Source organism: Tamandua tetradactyla, chromosome 3 (assembly GCF_023851605.1).
Source record: "Tamandua tetradactyla isolate mTamTet1 chromosome 3, mTamTet1.pri, whole genome shotgun sequence".
NCBI lineage: Eukaryota > Metazoa > Chordata > Mammalia > Pilosa > Myrmecophagidae > Tamandua > Tamandua tetradactyla.
Window position 1 is genome coordinate 11,704,156 of NC_135329.1, and position 14,611 is coordinate 11,718,766.

Consider the following 14,611-nt stretch of genomic DNA (forward strand, 5'->3'; position numbering starts at 1 on the left):
GAAACAGCCGAAATCTCCATCAACAGAAGAGTGGCTAAACAAACTGTGGTATATACATACGATGGAATACTATGCAGCTTTAAGACAGGATAGACTTATGAAGCATGTAATAACATGGATGGACCTAGAGAACATTATGCTGAGTGAGTCTAGCCAAAAACTAAAGGACAAATACTGTATGGTCCCACTGATGTGAACAGACATTCGAGAATAAATTTGGAATATGTCCTTGATAACAGAGTCCAGCAGGAGGTAGAAACAGGGTAAGATAATGGCCAATTGGAGTTGAAGGGATACAGACGGTGTAACAGGACTAGATACAAAAACTCAAAAATGGACAGCACAATAATACCTAATCGTAAAGTAATCATGTTAAAACACTGAATGAAGCTGCATCTGAGCTATAGGTTTTTGTTTTGTTTTGTTTTGTTTTGTTTTGATTTTACTATTATTACTTTTATTTTTTTCTCTATATTAACATTCTATATCTTTTTCGGTTATGTTGCTAGTTCTTCTAAACCAATGCATATGTACTAAGAAATGATGATCATGCATCTATGTGATGATGTTAAGAATTAATGATTGCATATGTAGAATGGTATGATCTCTAAATGTTGGGTTAATTTCTTTTTTTCCGTTAATTAAAAAAAAAAAAAAGAGAGAGAAGGGATAATTGGAGCTGAAGGGATACAGACTGTACAACGGGACTGGATATAAAAACTCAGAAATGGACAGCACAATACTACCCAATTGTAATGCAATTATGTTAAAACACTGAATGAAGCTGCATGTGAGGTATAGGTTTTTTGTTTTTTTTTTTTCTTTCTATTGTTTTAATTCTTATTCTGTTGTCTTTTTATTTCTTTTTCTAAATCGATGCAAATGTACTAATGATGAATATGCAACTATGTGATGTTATTAAGAATTACTGATTGTACATGTAGATTGGAATGATTTCTAATTGTTTTGTTAATTCTTTTTTTAATTAATAAAAAAAAGGAAAAAAAGTTAAGAAATGGTAGTAAAGTGTGATCAATGGTTATGCTAGAGAGTTGGGATTAGGGTGAGTTTTTCCTTTTTCATCCTTTCTTTAATGTGGTTTATTTTTTTAGTAAAGTTTATATTTGTTTGAGAACAGGAAAATAGATGGGAATTATCAAAGGATTCTGCTTCCTTTGCCCTCTCTAGAGTTGAGTTTCCATATCTATACAATGAGCGGTTATATTGGAATTAGATTTCGTTTAAGTCGTTCCAGTTCTGATAGTGTCTGTTCTCTAACACACAGAGCTGTTACTGATTCAAAGCCAAAATTCATTCTTCACACTGAAAATGGACCAATCACACTAGAGCCTGTTCTAAAGCCATCAGCTCAGGCTGTGCCTACGTGTGTCAAAGTATTCACCTTCATTTGAAGAAAGAGAAGAACTGGGAGGAGGAGGGGGGCATGAAAGTGGATGGAGGGGGATAAGAGGAGGAGGAAACAATGTTGTTTGAATCTTTGTAGACACACCCTTTAGGCTCAGTCTTCCCACTGGGAAGCAGAGCATTCCAGGCTGGAAGCTTAGAGCGGTGCCTTCTGAGCTCACCCAGCTCTCAGGGGCGGTGTCCCAACCAGCTACACCCCCCTTGGCCTGCCCCGGGCAGTGCTGGTGTGCCAGGCTCTTCCGGGGCTGTCTCTTGCTGAGGGGGCTCCTCTGCAGAGGCAGGGCATGCACAGAAGCTGGGTGGAGAGCTCCTGGAAGGCAAGGGCTGGTTTTTAATCCCCAGTACCTGAACGTTTAATGAATGAATGATAGCTGTGAAGGTGAAGAAAGCCTGATTCCCCGGGAGGCCAATGGACTTTTCATGGAACCTCTGAGGCTAGCAGCCAGGGGAAGCATGCACTGATCTGGAAGAAAGGGGTGGGGGTGGGGGCGGGGAGAGGCAGGGGGTGTGCTGGGGGAGGGGCACACCTGAAGAATGCCCCTGCTGGCACAGCCTTCCTCCATGCCCTGAAAGGGGTGAATGGGTTCTAACTCAGCCCCATGACTCACCCACTGCCTTGCCGTCTCCATCCTCTGGACCATCTCGGCTCAGCCTCTAGGGGAGGAGGGTGGGGTCTGGGTCAGCACCTCCGGATGGCTCACGAGGCTGAGCTGGAAGGAAGAGGCCAGAACCCCACCAACCTGCTCCTGCTTCCTCAGGGGTCCCCTGAGGACCTCCACTCCCTGACCCCCCCCAGCCCCCCCAGGCATCACCCCCCACCCAAGCCCCATCGTCCTCCGCACGCTGCTCAGCTCTGCCCCTCCACATCGTGCCCCCTGGTCTCGCGGGCCCCCGCGGGCAGTGCGGCCTCCCAGGCGGCCAGAACTAGGCTCTGGGACGACCTGCGTCCTCTCCTTCACCTCGCACAGAACTTTCCGGTTTACAAAAGAGTTTCGCATCCCGTTTCCATTTGATTTTCTCTGATGAGGAAGCCTGCAGGGCAGCGAAGTTCCCTGGGAAGGACAGGGAAGCTCACAGAGGGAAGGAACAGCAGGGGATCAGTGAAGGGGGGTAGGGGGTGCCTGTGGGGGACCGCGAGCCGGGCCGGGGCTGGCCGCTGGCCTGGGACATGAGAATGCGGCCGCATGGCGGCTTTACCCCAGGACTCACGGGAAACTGCTGAGGGGGTTGAAGCAGAGGAGGGATGTGCTTGGATTTGAGCTCTAGAAATTTGGCTGTGGGTGTGGTGTGGGCCGAGAGCTCGAGCGGGGCGGGACTGGAGGGAGCCTTCGTGGCCCAGGTAAGAGCCGGCTGCGTCCAATGGTGAGGTCAGCAGAGGAAGGGGCAGCGCCCAGATGCATTCACAAAGAGGGACGGGAAGGCTCCTGGAACAGTGTCCAGTGGGCAGTGGTGGCAGTGGTCTGAGACCGTAACCCCTGAATGAACTGTATATTTTTATTCCACAGTAAAGGAGCAGGAGTCCCACTGGGATGCCATCACATATAGATGGGGATTGGAGTCCAGTGGAGGGTGAGAAGATTCAGGAGAGAGAAGATGAAGATGAGGGACATTGACAAGCTGGGCAAAGACAGGTGGCCCAGTGACAGTTCCCCTCACAGGAGGAGCACCTTTTGCAACGTTAGAGCATCTCCCCACCCACCCCCTCCTTTGATCCAGGCAAGGCCCTCTCTGCTCACAGAGGCTTGAGGGTGAAATGTGCTGAGGGGACCCCGGCTCTTCCCTCTGTCATGGTCTCTTCGCTTCTCCCACTCAATGCTGGGCTGCATGGGTCACCATCCAGGAAACTGAGGACACAGCCTGGACAGGCAGCCAGGAGGGAGCTTCCCAGGAGAGTTCCAGAACCTCCAGTGGGGGGAGGTTGCAGGCTCTGGGAAGGGCCTGGGACGGAGAAGGGTTGCCAGAAAAAAGACAGGATGCCCAGTTAAATTCGAGTTTCAGATAAACAACAAATAACTTTACAGGAGAAGTATGCCCTAAAATATTCCATAGGACCTACTTCTACCAAAAAAATATTTGATGCTTATTGGAAATTCAAGTCGAATTGGACTTCCTGTCTTGCATTTTTATTTGCCAAGTTTGGCACCTGCACAGGATGCACCTCACCGCCCTGCACGTCTGGGCCTTGGGGACTTTCCTTTTTCTGAGATTACTGTGAGGACCAGCCTCTGTACCCCACAGTCTGCCTTGGGGAGCCCGGGGAGCTCAGGGTCCCATGGGGGGCAAGACCTGTCCCTGATGGGCTTCCAGCTTCTGGCTCAGCCCTCCACCATGCTGTGGCTCCCGCCTGGGGGGCTGCCTCTGAGCCTGTGACTCAACAAATGAGGGGCCGCCTCTCTCCCCCTCTGGTCAGCGGCTGCCCAGGCCCATTAGCTGGCCCAGGACCTTGCAGCCCTTGGGCAGCCAGCCAGCAGCTTGCACTGAGGGGTGCTGGCTGGGGATGGGGGGGATAGAAAAGGAAACCAGCAGAGTGTTCGTGTGTTCGAATTTCCAGAGATCCTCTCGCAGAACACAGCCTCACCACACATTGCTGGGGCAGCTTTCACCGGCCTGAGCTCATCTGGAGACAGAGCTGAAGCTTGGAGAGGTTGCTCTTTGCCCATGGTCACATGTTCCCAACAGACACGTGATGCGGAGCTGCATGCCTCGCCTTCTGTGCCAGTTCCATTACTGTGGCCAGAGAAAAGAAATTAATAATGCTGCAGCTCCAAGGAGGCAGGGGGTTGATGCTGGCTACAAATCTCTCTACTCCAGCTGGAGGAACAGGCCTGAAGCTCTAAGAACCAGGCAGGAAAGGCCACAGCCCTGCCTTGGCGATAGGCCAAAGCCAAAAGGCTGGCTTGGAGAGCTCTCCCAGGGCCGTCTCAGCGCCAGCCCTTCCCGGCCATGGAGCTCTTAAGGAGAAGCTCCCTGGGGCAGGGGGCAGGGGTCAGTGGTGCGGTGACTGGGGAGGGACCCTGCGGGAACCCAGGAGCAGGCTAGGAAGCAGCAGGGGGCCTCTCGGCCCTGTGGTAGGAGCCAAGGGCCTCGGAGCTGGGACTGAGGGGACGCCAACCACAGCCACACTTTGGGGACGGTTGGCCCTGACTTAGAAGGAGAAAGACACAGATGTGTATGACAGAAACTGCACGTGTGCAGAATGGTATATATTTATCCCACAAATATTTTCTGAGCATCTATTACATGCCAGACACTATTCTAGATACTGGGGATGTAAGTGTGAATAAAACAGATGCACACATATAGGTGTCTCCTAAGAGAGTCTCAAAGGCTGTCCTTTCTTGCTTGTGAGTTGAGTTTTTCTTATGAGAGAAGTAGGAACTGAAAAATCAGGCAGAAGATACAGAGTCCCCCCACCGAATTATTATTGTTATTATTTTGTACATGAGCTGCACGGTTTTTTAAAACAATATTTTTATTGAGAAATTGTCACACACATACAGTCCAGCCATAGCACACCATCAGTGGCTCACACTATCATCACACAGTTGTGTATTCATCACAATGATCATTTTCAGAACATTTGTATCACTCCAGAAAAAGAAAGAAAGAAAAAAAAAGCTTAGACATGCGGTACTGCTTACCCCTCCCTCTCATTGACCATTAGTACGTCAATCTATTCGATTTATTTTAACCTTTGTTCCCCCTATTATTTGTTTATTTTTTATCCATATTTTTTACTCATCTGTCTATACCCTAGATAAAAGGAGCATCAGACACAAGGTTTTCACAATCACACAGTCACACTGCAAAAGCTGTATCATTAAACAATCATCTTTAAGAAACAAGGCTACTGGAACACAGCTCTACATTTTCAGGCACTTCCCTGTAGCCACTCCAATACACCATAAACTAAAAAGGACATATCTATATAATGCATAAGAATAACCTCCAGGATAACCTCTCAACTCTGTTTGAAATCTCTCAGCCACTGAAACTTTATTTTGTCTCATTTCTCTCTTCTCCTTTTTGGCCAAGAAAGTTTTCTCAATCCCTTGATGCCGGGTCCTGTCTCATCCCAGGATTTCTGTCCCATGTTGCCAGGGAGGTTTATACCCCCGGGAGTCATGTCCCACGTAGGGTCCCTTCCCCTCCCCCCACACTCCCATTATTAACACTGTACATTAGGTGGTACATTTGTTATACAATTGATGAAAGAATATTATAATTTTACTATTAACTATAGCCCTTTGTGTGCATTAGATCCCTGTTTGTGTCGTACAGTCAGTCCAACGGTTGTTCGGTTTGGTGTTTGTTTGTTTTTTTTCATTTTTATTCAAGTAACGTAAAATTCACCTAAAATATCCCCTCTAATCACATTCAGATATATAGTTCAATGCCGTGAATTGTTCACAATTCCGTGCTAACACCACCACCCATGACCAAAACTTTTCCACCACCCCAAAGATAAGCTGTATAATTTAAGCGGTAACGCCCCATTCCCTACACTCCCCCGGAGCCTGGTATCCTCTATTCCAGTTTCAGGTGTTATAAATGTGCTCATTCTAATGATTTCATGTCAGACACAAAAGGACAAATACTGCATGAGTATTTGTCACAAATACTGATGTGACTTGACTGGGTGACCCCAGCAAATGTACCACAAAATTCAGCCCCTTTACCAGCTTCCGGAAAAAACCCATTCCCACCAAACATTTACGTTCATGTTGCTGAAGGCTCACTGGGTCAGAGGAGGTCGTGTGGCTTCTCACGCCAAATGCTCCTGTCCGCCTCCCTTTTCCCAAGTCTCCCTTTAGTCAGGTGGGCCCTGGGGGCTGCTCCTCCCCTCGGCCCTCCCAGCGCTGGCCTGGCCAGCCCTCCTCCCTCTGCCCTCACCCAGCGATCTTCTTTCGGACATCCAGGCTTGAGAGGGAAGCCTGTAGCTTCGTTCCTCTCTCACTATTTGGCCTCCGTCTCCATGGAGGACGTTTTCCTTATCCCATCTTAATTATTCCAGGGAGATGTGAGATCGTATCTTGAAAAGGGTTGTTCTCAGAACTCTCTAGAAACATAAGTCACGTCAACCAGAGAAGTCACTTGTCAGCACCTAGCTCTCAGTGGTGAAGCAGCCCAGGCAGGACAGGGCCAAGGGTTTGGGGGAGGCGATGTCACTAGAGGACTAAACCTTGAGCTGCTCCCCTTTTTGTTCTCATTCTTTTGTTGATGAAATAAAAGAACAAACACACACTACCATGTGAACAATGACAGCCTATGTTTATGTGTTTATGTTGCGTCTCTATGAAACTGCAACTGCATTGTCGATTTTTTTAAAAAAATCTTTTTTTATCCTGAAATATAACATCTATACAAAAAAGCAATACATTTCCAAGTACATTTTAACAAGCAGTTATAGGACAGATTTTGAAGTCTGGTATGGGTTATAGTTCCACGATTTTTTGTTTTTTCTTCTAGCTGCTCCAAGACACTGGAGACCAACAGAAATATCAATATAATGATTCAGCAGTCACACTCATTCATTAAATCCTATCCTTCTGTTATACTCCTCCTTCTCTTTGAATAACATATATACATAAAAGCAATAAATTTCAAAGTACATTGCAACAATTAGTTATAGAACAGATTTCAGAGTTGGATATAAGTTACAACTCCATAATTTTAGGTTTTTTATTCTAGCTGCTCTAAGGTCCTGTGGGCTAAAAGAAATATTGTCTTAACAATTCAGCAATCATAGTCATCTGTTAAACCCCACCTTCTCTGTATCACTCCACCATCACCTCTGATCTTTCTCCCATTCTTTTTTTTTTCTTGAGCATGATATTTCGTTAAGTCTCGAGTGTGGTGGAGCAGCTAGAAGGAAAAACCTAAAATTGTGGAACAGTAACCCATACCAAACTCTGAAATCTGTTCTGTGACCACTTTGTAATTCATTGGTTTTTTTGGATATATGTTATATTTCACAATAGAAAAATAAATTTAAAAAATAATAATAAAGGTCGGGGAGGGGACTGTGGTTTGGTCCATCTGCTTCTAGCATGTGCTTATTCACTGCTTCATTCATTTGGGCGCTTTTTATGGTTGTCTTCGTTCTATTATCTTTCATTTTGATTTTTTGTGTTTCTTGAATCTTAAGGAGGAAGCACGGATTACTGAGTTTCTTTTCTAAAATCTCTGGTGGCGCTTTGTCCGAAGAACTGCTCCTCCGGCGAGGGAGAAGGGGGCGTGGCGAACGGCACAATGAGCCCCGCCTGGGCCACAGCGAGGAGAGACAGCTGTCCCAGGCTGTCGGTTCTTGTTGGGAGTGACGACATCAAAACTAAAAAATAGGAAAACGGAGAACGCAGTGGTCAGGCCAGTTCTGTTTTCTAGCATCCTGGTGGAGCACAGAGACCGAAGGAGGTTCCAGAAGGAGTTACTGTTCTGAGCTTCGGCGTCTTTTTCTTGTTTGTTTGTTTGTTTTGGGTCTCATTTTCCCTAAGTCTCGGTTGGGAGGCGGGGGAAGGAGACAGAGCCACTGCCGTGCTGGGGCTCCAGAGGTTCGGGCAGCCCTCCTGGAGGCGTGCCAAACTGTAACTGGACAAAGGCTGTGGGTTCGTAGCCCGATGTGCTCAATAAACAATTCCTGAGACACGGGGGGCTTCAAAGACAGAAAGAATTTATTACCAGGCATGTAGTAGGAGAGCAGATGGCCTTCCCGCCCAAAACCTGACTCCGGGAATTTAAAGAGTTCAAGCCTCTCAAGGATTTGAGCAAGGGGAGGTGAGGGCATTTCGAAAAGCAGGTTCAAAGCACAAAAGGAGCCAGTGTTATCATTATCATTTCAATAGGAGAATATAAGTTGAAGAGAGGACCGTTTCTCCCACTCTTTAGGGGTATTTGGGCTATGGCCATTCTAATTTTTTCACGTTGGAAGGGCTGTCGATAACATGGGATGCGGGGATGGAATTAGTTGATGCCCTTCTACATTTCAGGTCTTATCTGGTCCAGGGACCCATCTGGACGTCGCCGGTTTCTGGAAAGTTACCCTAGTGCATGGAACCTTCGTAGAATCTCTTGTATAGCCCTAGGTGTTCTTTAGGATTGGAAGGAATGGTTTTTATTGGGGTTTGGCAAGCGATGATAGGTAGCAATGTCTAACTGAAGCTTGTGTAAGGGTGACCTCCAGAGTCGCCTCTCAACTCTATTTGAACTCTCTCTAAGCCACTGATACCTTATTTGTTCCTCTTCTTTTCTCCCTTTTGGTCAGGATGGCATGCATTGCTGATTCCACTGTGCCAGGGCCAGACTCACTGTCAATTTTTAATAACATGAGTTTTCACTTAGTTTGGCGGCGGGGGGCGGGTTACAATGACTAAAAGCCAAGAGGGAGGGCAGATTCTTCTGCTGTGTCTTTTCATTCTTGTTCTCTTCCTTTTTTTTTTTTTTTCTGTGTGTGTGTGTGTTTCTTGAAACAAAGAAGTTGACCTGTTTAAGGCCATCTTTGACAAGGCCAGGGCTGGAAAAGGGAGTTCTCAGACCATCTGTGCTCACTGAGTGATGACTCCACCAGGGAGCCAGGCTTTTGAGGGTTTGTATATGGGCCATCCAAGGCTGAAATGCTTTATTCAGTATATTTCTATTGCACTATAAGAACAAAGATTTTGTTCTGCTCACTGCTGGTCCCTACAGCCCAGGGATGTTCTTGGTATATAGTTGCAGCTTCATAGTGAATAGTGAGTGGAGACAGTAGTCACACACTATTTTTGTGATTATTGTAATGTTGATCTGCAAATGGACAGAGCTGAGAAAGGCACTGCTTCCCTCGGTGCTGTCAGAGCAGAGAGAGGAAGAGACAGTTAAACACGGGCTTGGCATTCCTTCTTCCCATCAGTGCTCCAGCCAGGTCAGGGGGTGACCATGACATGTGCCTGGTGTCAGCTTGACAGTGACCTGGATGGCCTGGGCGTGGGCAGGGGAGTCTCCCTCTCATGATTAAGAGGTGCTTCCTTTCCAGGACACGGCGAGCTTGCAGATGCTGCCTGCTCTGTGGGACGGACACACTGGTCAGCTGTGGAGCCCTGGCCACTTGGAAGAGAAGCCGATGGAAGGGACCACATGGCCGTGGCTGGGAAGACCCGTCCTTGCACCTTCCTGGCTGTGTAGCCCTGGGGTGAATCAGCTACCTCACCTGAATCCCTTCCTCCCCTGCTAAGTGGGGATAACATAATAAAATTCTTTCTACCTGCCAGCATTGAGCACGTCCTTTCACTAACCAGTGTGTTGTAGCAGAGAGACATCCGTCAAAACCCTGAGAGGGCTCATTATTCTGAGGAAGCCCAGCACGGAAAAAGGAGCCGATGCCCAAGGACTGGGGGTGGGGGGGGGGGGGTGGGGGGGGTGGACAGGGGTAAGGGCCACGGTAGGGAAGGAAGGGCTTGTGAAGGGGACGGTGAAGGAAGAAGGAGAACAGGCAGCTCAAGGTCAGGAAAGCCAAGTGGGCAGAGAGTCCCGTGGGGAGGGAACCAGCCAGCAGGAAGGAAGAGGATGGAGAAAAGCCTGTGGGTGTGGACTGAAAGTAGGCCTTTGGGGCTTTAGAGAGGGAGAATGGTTCCAGAAAACCGGTTGGCTAGAGGCCAGCCCGTATCCCCTGAGAAGTGAGGGAAGGCATTTTCCCCCATCTTGACTGGAGCTCTCCTTACCCTCCTCCCCTCCCCCTCCCCTGTGCGGCCTCTGGCTGGGGAAACAGCTGTCCAGGCAGGGAATGCTGTCCCTTCTCCAGGCCTGACCCCAGCCCTGACACCCTCTTCTCGGGAACTGGACCCTGCTGGGTCCTGTACTTCCCAGGGTCTGAGGTCCCATCTGGAGGAGCCTCAGGAGCTGGAATCTTCCTTCCCAGGTGTGGCCTCCCCAGGGCCAAATCCAGAGCGTGCCTGCCCCCTTGGACCAAACGTTTGTGCTCCTTGTGGGCCCCCCTGCCCTGCAGACACCCCCGGCCCCCGGGCCGTCCCCAGCCAGCCTCCTCTGCTGTTGAGTTCCCCAAATGCCCTCACCTGGGCACACTTCCTCCTTAGCAGAAGGTCCTAAGACAGTTCACGGAACACCAAATCATAAACATTTTCCCATGTCATAAAGACCTTGTGGAGGCATTTTAAGGACTGGAGAGCCCAGTGTAGGAACGAGCGTATATTTGTAGGCAAAGAAGGCATGAAATGGAGAAAAGGAGCTCAACGGTGCTAGAGGGTGACGGGGGTCACCCAGGAGGCCAGGCACAGCCGGGCCAGATAGGAGCCCCCAGGGGTTGTTAGGGGCAGGGGGTCCTGGACCGGGAGGCAGACTCCCCTGCTTTTGACTCTCGCTCCTGCACGAGCTCCAGGGATCCCTTCCCCAACCAGAAACCAGGCAGTGAGTCAACACTCTTCAGGGTCAATGGATTTTGCTGAGTTGGAAAAACTCAGCAATTTAATTGCTGCAACCAAGCAGGTTTAATTGCTGAATCCTGGGGCTTGCCTTGGCTTGGCCAAGTCTTCCATGCCCGAAAGGAACCAAGAAGAGATGGGGGTGTGTGCCTCCCAGAGAGGAGAGACTCAAGCCAGATGGCCCTCCATCTGAGCAGATTCCAGGATGCATTCTCAGATGCTTTTCTTCCTTTCCCCACCCCTCCGACGCTCACACAGCCCACTTCACCCCCCAGCTGAGCTCTTGCACCCAGCATCCACTTCTACCCCTTGCTGCGGTCACTGATCAGCATTTGAAGGGTGTCATTGATTCAGTCAACAAATAGTTATTGAACATCTTACTGTGCACCAGACACTCTGCTATACTGATCATATAAAACACATTCTTGTCCTCCAGAAGCTTCCATCCACCTAACCCCAGCTCAAGCAACCACAAGACCAGCTCCCTATTGTCTGAATAATAGACCGTTCCCCTTCTGTGAACTGAGGGCAGCTTTGCATACCTCCCAAGAAAAATACACATATGCACAGAATTTTGCAGACAATTGAGAGGTTGCACCAACTCCTAAAGCCCATTTATGACTTAGGAGTGATCTTATTTAACCCTCTCATACCGTGGATCAGGAAACCTACTCTAGAGAGGGAAGTGACTGCTGAGGTGAGCGAGGGGTTGAGCTAGGCATGGAAGCCAGAACTCCTGGCCCCCCAGTGGGCTCCACCAGGCCTCTACTCCCTCCCCTGGGGGCCTGGGAGAAGTTGACAGCAGCGGGTGGGTGGCCGAGGCCAGCTCCCTTTTCAGTGGACACTGCTGGGGCTGCCAAACCACAGGCCTCCCTTCTCCATCTTTGGCCCCTTCGGGTTGAGCCAGTGGTCCAGGACCCCCCCCCCCCCCGCCCCGAGCAGTTGTGCTGACCCTGCCCACCCCAGCTGGTCCCCCCGCACCCCAGACGTCAAGGGAAATGTTCTGGAGGAAACAGGATGTGTTTTCCTGCAAAATCACTTGCCTCACAAGATGATTTGCATACCGGTAGGGATACAAATGACATTCCCTGCCCATTTCCTCCCTTGAGAAAAGTGTTCCCATCACAGAGAGGACAGAACAGTGTGGGGCTTCCCCAGACGTTAGCCAGGCCCCGGGGAAATGAGCCTCCTCTCTCTCTTTCTTGAGAATTTGTAAGTTTATAGAAAAATTATGCATAAAATACAGAGTTCCCATATACACCCCCATTATCAACATCTTGCATTAGTGTGGCACATTGGTTACGTTTCAGAAAAGAACATTTTTATAAATGTACTATTAACTATAGTCCATTGTTTATAATAGGGTTCACTGCTTATGTTGTGCAGTTTTTTTTTAATTCTGGTCACATACATACAACCCCCAATTTCCCCTTCCAGCTACACTCAAACACACAATTCAGTGTCATGAACCAAGTAAACCACCAACCATCCCCAAAACTTTACCATCAATCCAAATAGAAGCTCTGTACAATTTAAGCACAAACTCACCATTTCCTACCCCTACCCCGTCCCCAGGCAACCTATATTCTAGATTCTGGCTCTACAAATTTGCTTATTCTAATTATTTTGTATCAGTGAAATCAACCAATATTTGTCCTTTTGTGTCTGGCTTATTTCACGCAACATGATATCTTTAAGATTCATCCATATTGCCGCATGAAGAAGAACTTCATTCTTTTTTTAATGCTGAATAATATTCCATTGCATGTATATACCAAATTTTATTTATCCATTCATTGGTTGATGGGCACTTTTTTCCCCCCATCTTTTCGCAATCATGAATTATGCAGCTCTGAATATCAGTGTGCAATATCTATTCGCATCTGCTTTCAAATCTTTTAGGTATATACTTAGAAGTAGGATTACTGGATCATATGATGATTCTATACTAAAGTTTCTGAGGAACTGCCAAACTGTCTTCCACAGTGGCTGCACTATTTTACCTTCCCATCAGCAATGAACAAATGTTCCTATTTCTCCATATCCTCTCCAGCACTTGTAATTTTCCATTTTTAAAATACAGCCATTCTAGCAGTTGTGAAATGGTATTTCATTGTGGTTTTGATTTGTATTTCCCTAATAGCTAGTGATGTTAAACACCTTTTCCTGTGCTTTTTGGCCATTTGTATATCCTCTTTGGAGGGATGTCTATTTAAATCTTTTGCCTATTTTGAAAATGGGTTGTCTTTTTATTGCTGAGTTGTAGGATTTCTTAATATATTCTGGATATCAAACCCTTATCAGATATGTGCTTTCTAAATGTTTTCTCCCATTGAGTAGGTTGTCTTTTTGTTTTCATGATAATGTCCTTTTTGATGTACAAAATTTTAAATGTTGATGAGGTCCCATTTATCTATTTTTTCTGTTGTTCCTTGTGCTTTGGGTGTAACGTCTAACACAAGTTCCCTAAGATAGGAAGCCCCTTTCTGGCCCTCTCTCCACTCTCCAAAGCTTGGTTGTAAGGGGGCCTCGGTTCCAGCGCTGGCAAGCAGCCCACGCCTGAGCTCCCTCAGGCTGCCAGCATCTCACCTTGCTCTTGATTATAATTCCTTGGAGTTAAACTGCTGAGGATTCAGCTGCTAGAAGAGAGGGTTGAGGAGCTGATGGTAGGTGAAAAATAATGGCAAAAATTTAGGGCTTCCCACGTGCAACCCATTGCTGTTAGCATGTGCCAAGTATTGCAATTTCATTCAATCCTCACAGCAATCCAGGGAGATATTATCTCCATTTTCTACATGGGAAACTGAAGTACAGCAGGGTTAAGTAACCTGCCCAAGGTCACACAGCTGAGAGGTGGCACAACCAGAATTTGAATTAGGCTAATCTGGCTTCAAAGAATCTGTTCTAATCTCTGAATGCCATGCTGTGTTCCAGACACAGTGCGGCATTCAAGATCCCTTACAACCTGTCACATTCTTGTCCCCTGCTCCCACTGCCCCCTACCACAAACCACCCACCCAAACAGGCCACGAATATGCTCAGCTGGTCTGTATCTACTGTTTCCGCCTAGCACTTGCCCATTTCTCCGGCTGAAATGTCTCTTTATCTGCTGAGCCCTCCCAACATCCCTAGGCTAAACTGGACATCATCAGGTTCTCTTCTAATTATATGCTGATAAGCCTTGCTCATTACTAGACTTCACTCCCGTGGGCTGGATGTCTCTCTCTTATTCTTTTCAAAATCTCTAGCACCTGATACATGGTAAATACTCAGCAGATTATCTATTATGTAAGGTGAAGAAACAATGTTACCAAATAATATGCACAATATGTTAAATAGTACATTATGTATGCTGTAAATATATCCCAGTCCAGAGGATATATTCTGAAATGTTAACAGTGATTGTCATAAGATTTAGAGGCTAGAGATTTTTATTTTCTTGCTTATATATCTGCCTTTTCCTAAATTTCCACAATGAATATGTGTTACTTTTCTAATAAGAAAGGAACCAATAAATTATTTTTAAGTTGCTTTTGAATGAATAGTAATAGTTAGCATTTATTGAGCACTGACCACCCGAAACAACTCAGAAATCTGCATCGTCTCTAATCCTCCCAACGGTTTTGCACCGTGAGGCCCTTTGGCATCTCCATTTTACACAGGAGGAAGCTGAGGCCCAGAAAGGTCAGGTTAGTCCCCCAAGGTGGGTGTCAGCACAGAGTGGAGCCTGGGGTCTAGGGTGTTGGATTCTGCAAGCTGCCTCCAGACAGAAGAAG

General features: G+C 47.3%; 1 long non-coding RNA gene across 1 annotated transcript; it reads left to right on the plus strand.

Moving 5' to 3' along the window:
* The first annotated feature begins 7,713 nt into the window (after positions 1-7,713).
* LOC143675956 (uncharacterized) lies at positions 7,714-9,660 on the plus strand. Its single transcript, XR_013171711.1, has 3 exons — positions 7,714-8,030; positions 8,897-9,007; positions 9,434-9,660. It is a non-coding gene; the product is annotated as an uncharacterized LOC143675956 (long non-coding RNA).
* Positions 9,661-14,611: the final 4,951 nt, after the last annotated feature.